The sequence below is a fragment of the Macaca nemestrina genome, chromosome 7 (assembly GCF_043159975.1).
Source record: "Macaca nemestrina isolate mMacNem1 chromosome 7, mMacNem.hap1, whole genome shotgun sequence".
Classification (NCBI taxonomy): domain Eukaryota; kingdom Metazoa; phylum Chordata; class Mammalia; order Primates; family Cercopithecidae; genus Macaca; species Macaca nemestrina.
In genome coordinates, this window is record NC_092131.1 from 96165568 (window position 1) to 96176095 (window position 10528).

Sequence of the window (10528 nt, forward strand, 5' to 3'; positions counted from 1 at the left end):
ATCACACCACTGCACTCCAGCCTGGGTGACAGAACAAGATTCCATCTCAAATATATATATAAATATATGTATCTAAATATATATCTAAATATATATAATATATATCCAAATATATATAATATATATCTAAATATATCTAAATATATATTATATATCTAAATATCTAAATATATATCTAAATATATCTAAATATATTAAAAATATATATATACAAATGAAATCTTCATCTATGAAATGAAACAAGAGGGTGAATAAAGGAAATTCATATAGGTTAATAGTCCCTAACTGAGCTTTTTAAAAAATCAAGTTTCATTAGTTTATCTTCTGAACTCTACTTTCTGATGAAGGGGAGAAGCAAGGCCTCTTTTATATTTAAATCTTCATGACATTTTGTATAAGATCGATTATAAACTTGCAACTGACTCATCAAATTTTGAACTGGAGGGAGGCCCTGCCGTATACCTCCATTGGATAAGTTCCCATTGGATAAGTGAAAGTATCTCTCTTTTCTCTTGAATGTGATAAATTTCTGAAAGCCATTAGTGATTTAGGGACCTTTCTGAAGAAAATCTCTCCTTGAATAGGAAAACAGCATTAATGTTTTTAAACAGCCCCTGGTTCCTTAGATTTAAGAAGCAGCATCAACAACAACAACAAAATGATTTTAAGTAAGAATGAATCAACTAAGAATTTCTAAACTTTATATTTTTCAGGAAACCAGATGGTAACTGATCATTGACATTTTCCAAATGTGGCATTGGTAGGGCCAAGCAGGTGGGATTAAAGAATCCAGAGATGCCTAAATTCAGTGTAGTATCAACTTTAGCAGCAGATACAGGGCAGTTAAAAGTCCAGGCAGTCATTCGTTACTTAATCTTCACAGATATCTATTCCTTTAAGGGACTTTGCTTTTGTTATTTTTAACTTAAAAAAAAAAAAAAAACAGTTAGTGTTTTTCTTTTGAAATAATTAAAGGGAAAGGAAGTCTAAAGAGAGGTTGAGTGACATCCAATATTCCCAAATACTCTCTTGTTGCTTTAGGTGATTGGTATGCCTAATTAAGGAGGGTCCTAGGTCTGTCATCGACCAGGGCCTGACCTGGGGTGGGAGGGAGTGGGCTGTAACCTGACCGAGCCCAGGTGTGTGCCTGCCGGTCATACACTGGGAAAACATGTGTCCTCAGTAAGCCTTTCCCAAGCCTGACCATGCCTTTAACTATTTCAGGTCTTTCTCAAGTGTTCACATTGTCTCATTCTTAGACTATGTCAGCATGCTTTCCTCTAGATTAACATTTTTGAGTTGGAAAAGGAAGTGCATAAGGTGAAGGGACTTGCTTCGGGTGATAGAGTCTAAGATAGTAGAGAATAGAACCCAACTCTTCTGGCTTCTAGTCACTTCTCAGGTCACACAGCACAGTGCCATCTATCAGGCCAACTCTCATTCACTCAAAAACATCAGTTATTGAAAAGAGAAGTTTTCTTTCTCTACATCATCTCTCTAATTTATCTCCCTTCCCTCCCCTCCCCTCCCCTCCCCTCCCTCCCTCCCTTCCTTCCATCCTTCCTTCCTTCCTTCCTTCTTCTCCCCCTTCCTCCCTGCTTCCTTCCTCTCTCCATCTCACCCTCCCTCTTTCACTCTCTCCTTCTCTCATCCTTCCTCTTTCTCCTTTTCTCTTGTTCCCTCTCTTCCTCTCTCATTGTGTTCTTCCTTCCTTTCCCATTTCTCCCCCTCTTTCCCTCCTTTCTTCTTTCCTTTTCTTCATTTTCTTTCATTCTTGTCACAGGCAAAGCAAACTTTGCTGTCACAGTGTTTCAGGAAACTCAGTTCTTGTGTATCTGGCACATGGTGTTAAGGAAAACACATGGCCAATGATGTTTGTTCTCTGTAAATTTCCCTCTTCTATAAGAAGCATTTGCTGATAGAAGAACTATGTATGGGAATGGTTCCAAAAACCCTGTATTCACAGAGCGTTCGTGGGAAGATAAAGTGTCTTGTGTCTTCCCTGTGGACAATCTTGTTATCAATTATCCATGAATGACAAGACATAGTATTTACAGGACAAAAAACAAAAACATGAAAAATAAATTCTCTTACCTAACATCAACAGAGAATGTGCCATTTTTGCATAAAGAATTATCTGCATTCTGAATGTTTAAACGATTTGCATTTCAAGATGTTTTACTTGTAATTCTGTTTATAGAAAATATTCTAAAACTAATTAACACATTTCTCTGAGTTTTTAAATAACATAAAATGACCTTATGTTGAAGACTATTTTCATCAAGAATATTAATGATCTAACTCTTCTCCACCTTACAGCTTAAACCCATGGACTATATTGATTGACATCCTTTCAAAATACCATGTGAATACCCTTAGGAACCCTAAGGAACAGATACGTGTTTAGCCAAAGCCCACTTGAACTCCAGTGGGTGGCCTTGTGCTAACACTCAGGCAGAGCTGTTTTATGTTGTGGCCAGATATTCTAGTTTATCTTTGTTGAACGGCATAGAGGAGTGAGCGTAGGCATTTGGATCACAAGGCCCTGATTGCAAATTCACTTACTTATGTGAAATTAAGGCAAGTTAATTAACCTGTAAGTGCTTTGACTCATATGTAGAGTGAGAATAAAAATAAATACTCAACAAGTTGTCGACAATAGATAAATGCACTAACAAAGTAAAAAATTGACTTTAGCACCGCTAACCTGTAGATGCTCAATAAGCGTTCACTCCTTTGCCTTTCCCTTCTCTGATGTCAGATGCTGCTCACCTTCAGAAGAGTATCCAATGTCATTATCTCTGTGTTGCATTCTACTATCTTCCTTCATACTGCCTTTTCTCTTTTCTCCTTTTCCTGTTGATTTTTGCTTCCTTTGCCCCCAAAGAATTATTTTCTAAAGGAAATAGTAACAGCTAGAATGTGCTGAGCCTTCTGATCAGTGAACTGTTTAATTGGTGTCCTGGCCTCTCGTTAGTTCTTTTTATGTTTGTATCCCCACTGACTTCTCAAAGGATCTATTTGGACCATTGGGGATGCTTTTGCTATATACTTACTCAAAAGCCCCACCACTCCCATACACACCTATATATTTGGTTACTTCAAACCTTAGACCTTTTCCAGATACCTCTGGTGGTATCCAGACAGCTAAGTTTTGTCTGTAGTTAGGTGATCTGAATTTGGGCTTATGAGCCTAAAATAAGGACTGCTATGAAGCAAAGATAGTAGATAAGGATGCCATTGCTTCTTTCTTTCCTTTCTCCTCTAGTATCTTCTGACCTTCTAAACCCAGACAGGAGTGCCAGGATCAGAAGTCCAAAAATTCCAAAGTCATACTCAAAACTGCCTTGGCTACATCTTTTTATACATAATCTGGAACATGTTTATTATCACAAAATTCTGCTCTCTTAAAATGGAGAATGCTAAAAGTAAAAACCATGTCACATCTTTTTTCTCACATTTTAATTTTGTTGCTATGTTCTATTTTGCCTTCTCAACCAAGAGGCTAAGGTTTTATTTATACATTTCCAAGCCATTCAGAAAATAAACAGAAATTTTGATCAGTTATTGAGATTACTCATCTACATATTATCAAATAAACAGATATTTGAGATATTCAAATTCTTGGTTTTTAAGAATACTAACACATTACTATGTGTTAGTAAGAATTACAAGGGGAGAAACATCCCATAATAAATAAGTCTGTGAGGTCGGGTGTGGTGGTTCATGCTTGTAATCTCAGCACTTTGGGAGGCAGAGGTGGGCAGATTTCTTGAGCCCAGGAGTTTGAGACCAGCCAGGGCAACATGACGAAACCTCATTTCTACAAAAGAATTAAAAAATTAGCCGAGTGTTGTGGTGCATGCCTGTAGTCTCAGCTACTCGGGAGGCTGAGATAGGAGAATTGTTTGAGCCCAGGAGGTCAAGGCTGCAGTGAGCTGTGATAGCACCACTATCCTCCAGCCTGGGCCAGAGAGCAAGACCCTGTCTCAATCAATCAATCAATCAATCAATCGTCTATGAAATGATGAGCTAAGTAAAGTTAGCTGGATTTTATAAAAAATTACATTTTCTAAACTACTGATTCACAAAACTGCTTTCTTTGGTAGAGTAGGGCTGGTACTTTCAGGAAATGCTGGATATACAAGAGAGTGATCAGATGTTGAGCACTATCACCTGAAATGTAAGTATTGTGCTAGAGTCGGTTAAATAATAGAACATGTTTACACAAACAAATTATAAGAAGCCAACAGAACCGTTTTGATGAGATTAAGGTTAGATTGTAAGGATACTTGTCTCTGTCAAAGTTAATAATAATGACACACACATGCACCCCACACTTTACACATGTTAACTGCCCCCAGGATTCAATCAGGGAAACATTGCATTAAGTCTTAAAGTTGTTTTTTGTTTGTTTGTTTTTTTATTTTGACAGAATCTCATTCTGTTGCCCAAGCTGGAGTGCAGTGGTGTGATCTCAACTCACTGCCACTTCTGTCTCCTGGGTTCAAGCAATTCTCCTACTTCAGCCCCCCAAGCAGCTGGGACTACAGGCGCATGCCACCATGCCCTGCTAATTTTTTGTATTTTTAGTAGAGACAGGATTTCACCATGTTAGCCAGGATGCTCTCGATCTCCTGAACCTTGTCATACACCCGCCTTGGCCTCCTAAAGTGCTGGGATTACAGGCATGAGCCACCACGCCTGGCCAAAGTTTTTTTAAAGTATGAATACAGCACTTTTTTCTTCGAAGAATGCCACAGGTCTACCTATCTCTTCATGTAGCTAATACACCCAAATAAATTTCAATAATCTGGATTTCAAACATTTTTCAAGAGGAAAAAAAATTTAGAAAATTTAGTTTCCATTCATATCTTGAAACTGTGTGGTTATAGCTTTGGAACTGAACCGATCCCAATGAGGTAAATATGAGCAGGAACATGCATTCTACTGACCTTCACAAATCATCATATGTTTAAGTGCCATGTTGTCAGTAGGTTGTTTCTGCTGCAAACTTTAAAAAACTAACATTCATTGTTATAACCTCATAATTTTTATCTAAAATTTGAACATATATATTCAGTTCAATGTGTATGTGACTTTAATTCTGCTTGGAAACAAGACTCAGTTAGGTCAGCTGTTTTTCCACTTCGATACAAAGATATGGAATAGCAGATTGGACTGTGGTGACATTGTTAAGTATGCGCTTTTTTCCACATAAAAGCCTTGAGTTCCATAGCGTTAAAAACTTTATCAATCAGATCAGAGAAACTTAAAAAAGAACACTTGAAAGAAAATTTCGGTGCAAAAAAGAAAGCAAAATAAAGGAATGATGAATAGAACAAAGAAAGGAAAAAAAGAATGATATTGATGAAAATTAAGATTATATTTGGAGAAGGGTCACTTTACATGACATGAAAGCAATGGCCTGCTTATTTTTACCTAACGAGACACACAGACTATTGGAATGAACATATGTTTACATTTTCAGAAATTTTATACTGTGAATCTAAACTATAGTAGACATCATTTGTTTTTGCCTGCCAACCATCTATTTTCTGTTTGTCTGGTAGTAGCACCTTGATTTTCCTTTGAAGAAATTCTTAGCCCTACTGCATAGAGTCCAAGAGTGGTGAAGAGTCTGTATCCATTCTTCTTGGCCCAAGGTGTGGGCAGTGGCTATACCAATGGAATTCTCTGTCTCAGAGATTTGAATCTTAGCATAGAGAACCTAGATAGAAAAATAAAGAGCTGATTCTTCTGCAGGAAGAAAATATACTTCAGTTTTCCTCCCACTGATTGTCACAGCATAGATATCTTTTTCTACTTTACTTTGATGGTATTCCAAAAGTCTACTTATATATTGGGTTCTTCATATGCCTCAATTCTGTCATCTCAAATGAATCATTACTTGTCAAGCAGTCAAATGAACAGCCCCTTCCTGGCTCTAATTCTTGCTGCTAGGCTCCATTTGTGTCTCATGCATGCATCCTGGGTATTACTTACCCTGCATGATCTTCACTAAGTACCACAGAGTCCCTAGACTGATGGATAACACTGCCTCACTACTCTGAGCATTGAAAATAGTGATGTAGTATTTTTACTCTGATTTGGCCTAATGAAATAAGTAATATGCAAAAGAACCCATCCACTCCAATAAATAAAAATGATACGTAATTCTCAGAGTTGATGAGATGCAAAGCCAAGTTATGGGGAAGAAAGTGAGCTATAAGTGGAAGGGACACCTGTGTTATTTTGTGGTCTTACTTTCTTGCATGTAATAATGGAAGGGGTTTGATATGGTTTGGCTGTGTGTCTCCACCCAAATCTCACATAAAATTGTAATCTTTGATGTTCAGGAGGGTCCTGGTGGGAGGTGATTGAATCATGGGGCCAGACTTCCCCCTTGCTGTTCTTGTGATAGAGTTCTCACAAGATCTGGTTGTTCGAAAGCATGTAGAACATCCCTCTTCACTCTTGCCAGCCACATGAAGATGTACTTGCTTCTCCTTCACCTTTTGCCATGATTGTAAGTTTCCTGAGGTATCCCCAGAAGCAGAAGCCTAAATAGCCTGCAGAAATCATGAGCTAATTAAATTTCCTTTTTTCAGTAAATTACCCAGTCTCAGTCAGTTCTTTATAGCAGTGTGAGAATAGACTAATATAGAAAATTGGTACCAAAGAAGAGGGGCATTCCTATAAAGATACCTGAAAATGTGGAAGCAATTTTGGAACTGGGTAATGGGCAAATGTTGGAACAGTTTGGAGGGCTCAGAAGAAGACAGAAAGATGAGGGAAAGTTTGGAACTTCCCAGAGACTTGTTGAGTGGTTGTGACCAAAATGCTGATAGTGATACAGACAGCAAAGTCCAGGCAGAAGTCTGCTTTGAGGGTGGAGTCCTCATGTAGAACCTCTACTAGGGTAGTGTGAAGGAGAAATGTGAGGTTGGAACCCCGACAGAGTCCCCACTGGAGAACTACCTGGTGGAGCTATGAGAAGAAGGCCACCATCCTCCAAACCTCAGAATGGTAGATCCACTGACAGCTTGCACTGTGCACCTGGAAAAGCTGCAGGCACTCAACACCAGCCTGTGAATATAGCTGCTGAGACTATACCTTGCAGAGCCACAGGGGTGGAGCTTCCCAAGGCCTTGGGAGCTCACCACTTGAATCAGTGTGTCCTGGATGTGAGACATGGAGTCAAAGGAGATTATTTTGGAGTTTTAAGATTTAATGACTGCCCTGCTGGGTTTGGGACTATTGTGGGCCCTGGAGCCCCTTTGCTTTGGCCAGTTTCTTCCTTTTGGATTGGTAGCATTTACCAAATGCCTGTACTCCCATTGTATCTTGGAAGTAGCTAACTTGTTTTTTATTTTAAAGGTTCATAGGTGGAAGGGACTTGTCTTGTCTCAGATGAGACTTTGGACTTGGACTTTTGAGTTAGTGCTGGAATGAATTAAGACTTTGGAGCAACCATTGGAAAGGCATGATTCTGTTTGAAAATGTGAGAGGGACATGAGATTTGGGAGGGACTGAGGCAGAATGATATAGTTTGGCTATGTGTCCCCAACCAAATCTCATATAGAATTGAAATTTTCAGAGTTGCAGGAGGGGCCTGGTAGGAGGTGATTGAATCCTAGGGGCGGACTTCCCTGTTGCTGTTCTTGTGATAGAATTCTCAGGAGAACTGGTTGTTTGAAAGTGTGTAGCACTTTCCACTTCTCTGTCTCTCTTCTCCGCCGTGTGAAGATGTGCTTGCCTCCCTTTTGCCTTCCGCCCTGGTTGTAAATTTCCTGAGGTCTACCCAGAAGCAGAAGCCTGGACAGCTTGAGATGATTAAACCTCTTTTTTTAAAATAAATTACACAGTCTCAGGTAGTTCTTTACAGCAGTGTCAGAACGGACTAATACAGGGTTAGAGGAAAATTACAGAATAGGCTCAGTGAAAATATCGCATAGCCGTCTTTGCCCCCAAAAGTGAAACTAGAAATAAAAATTAAAAGAGAGAAATAATTAATTTATTGATCCAAGGCTTGGCAAACTGTAGCCCATAAGCCAAACCAGACCATGCTCATCCAATTACATATTGTCTTCTTGCTGCTACACTACAATGGGAGAGTTGAGTGATTTCTACAAAGATCATGTAGCTGACAAAGTAAAAAATTGGCCTTTTACAAGAAAAAAGTTTGCCAATACCTGGATTAAAATACATTCTATACATTCATGAGAGGAGATTGGAAACATTTTGGAAAAAATATTATTTAGTATCCACTCCTATTTTGAGATTTCCAAAGAGTATGACATTTGGAAGATCTGGTTATAAACATCTTTTCTCCTACTGAAAAGACTGTGAACCCAAGCAGTTATTCAAATTCTGTGAATTTCAATTTCCTCTCTATAAACGAAGCATATCAATAGCACCAAATTCTCATATATAATAAAGATTAATTGCTCAGGTATATTTGTATATAATCTATGAAGTTTAAACTATGTTAGTTTTAATGAGGAACACTCAAGAGTAACACCACAATTCTCCAAGTACATTCTCTCTTCAGAGAAACAATCACTTCTATCCATTTTCATTAAAATTCTAAAGTTCTTGCCTCCAAATTATTGACTAACATGTTATTTCTATTTTTTCACTTAGCAACTTGAAAATTATCTACTGAATTCCTATTATGATAGGTAAGAATTTCATTTGTGCTCTACTTGTAGTTGATCTTTCTGTAGTTCTACTTAACAAAACTGAACCTTCGCCATCTTATTTTTCTACTTTTACCTCTTCTTCCCCAATCTACTTTCCAACTTTGGTCAGCTCTACTATTACTTTTACTTTATGAAGATCAATAACATGATTCTATTGCATGTAAAATCATTGCAGATTCTTTTAATTTTTCCAAGTGAAGAGTGCTTTTCATAGAGTAGTTGGCTAACTTAAATATATATGTTTATGATGTATTGTAAAATAGTTGACTGGCTACCTGTTATATTTAAATTAGTAACTTTGTACTGTAAAAATATAGGAATGTGTATAATATGTACATATTGTTAACTTAGAAATATTTTCTTACTTTCTTGTGTCTATGGGATAATTCTTCTCAGAGTCTCCACATTCACTGCCATCTTCTCTGGAACCATCTGGGAAGTCATCAAAGACTGTGTTCAGAATCATTTGTGTTTTTAATAGTTCAGATACAGATTTTTTTTTAATGCATTGAGTGATGTCACTGCAATTTTATCCTAAACTGCAACGTACCAAATACAGTTTTTATTCAACTGGAAGAGAAAATTCATCATCTCCATAATACAACCCCTTACTATATTGCTTTTTACAATGATCTTTAAAAGATGTTTCCAGCAACTTTCATCGCTTGCAAGTGTGAGATCTAGGAATAATGACTTAACTTGTGCCAAATTTATTTGCTTCTACTATTGGCAGGATGAATTTTCATTTCATAGTAATAATAATAATTTCTTTTCCTTTCCTTTCTCCTCCTCTTCCTCCTCTTCCTCCTTATCTTCCTTCTCCTCCTCCTTTTCCTTCCATATCTTTACATAAGCTATTTTCCCCAGTCTGATAACTTTTAAGATCTTCCTTTTTAATATCTAAGGTTATGCAATTTCACATTAATGTTTTGCTTCATTTTCATGACTCTTCTTTGGCCCTTGCCAGGCATTTTCATGTGGAAATTGTGTGCCTTCCTGCATGCAGTGTAGTCAGTCTTTCTATTGATTTGGCAACTGTTTCCTGCCTCATTTATTCTGTTCTTTCTTTATTATTCTAATATTAACTAGACACGGAACTTTTGGAGTTCACTTTTTTGTTTCTTATTTTTTCTTTAACATTTTGCCTTTTCACATTTTGGGCTGCACGTTCTGAGAGCTATGTTATTTTTTCAATTTTTTTCTCCTCTTTTTTTTTCCTACAATTATAACTTAAATTCCTGGAAACTCTTCTGGCTCTCCAATAGTTCATTTTTTCATGGTAGACTGTTCTTGTTTGACAAATACAGTATCTTCTTACATTTCTCCAAGGACAATAAATATGAGTTTTTCTCTTTTACCTGCTTTCTTAAAATCCTGTTTGTTTTTAATTCTGTTTGATTCTTCATGTTTTTTGTTTTCTTTTGTTTTTGCTTTCTGTCTTTGTTTCTATTCATGCCAAAATATTCCTCAACTTTCTGGAGGTACATATCTGTTCCCATTCAAGGATGAGAAATGAGTAAGTTTGATGTGAGGCTCAGAGCATATAGGTAAGTATTGTTGATGGATAGACTTTGATTTAGAGTCATGGACACAGACCCCTAAATACTACAAGAAAGGCATTCTTCTGTAATTCTAAACCTTCTCCAGGTCCCAGATTCTCTCCAGATAGTTAAATTTCTTTAGGAAATGACTATATGTTTTTTATTTTATTTTATTTTATTTAAGCCTGGAGTAAACACCAGGTTACTAGTAATCATGCTTGCTGGGATGGAGGGGTTACCTGTTGATCTTCACTTAATCTCTCTCTTTCAGGCTTACTTCTT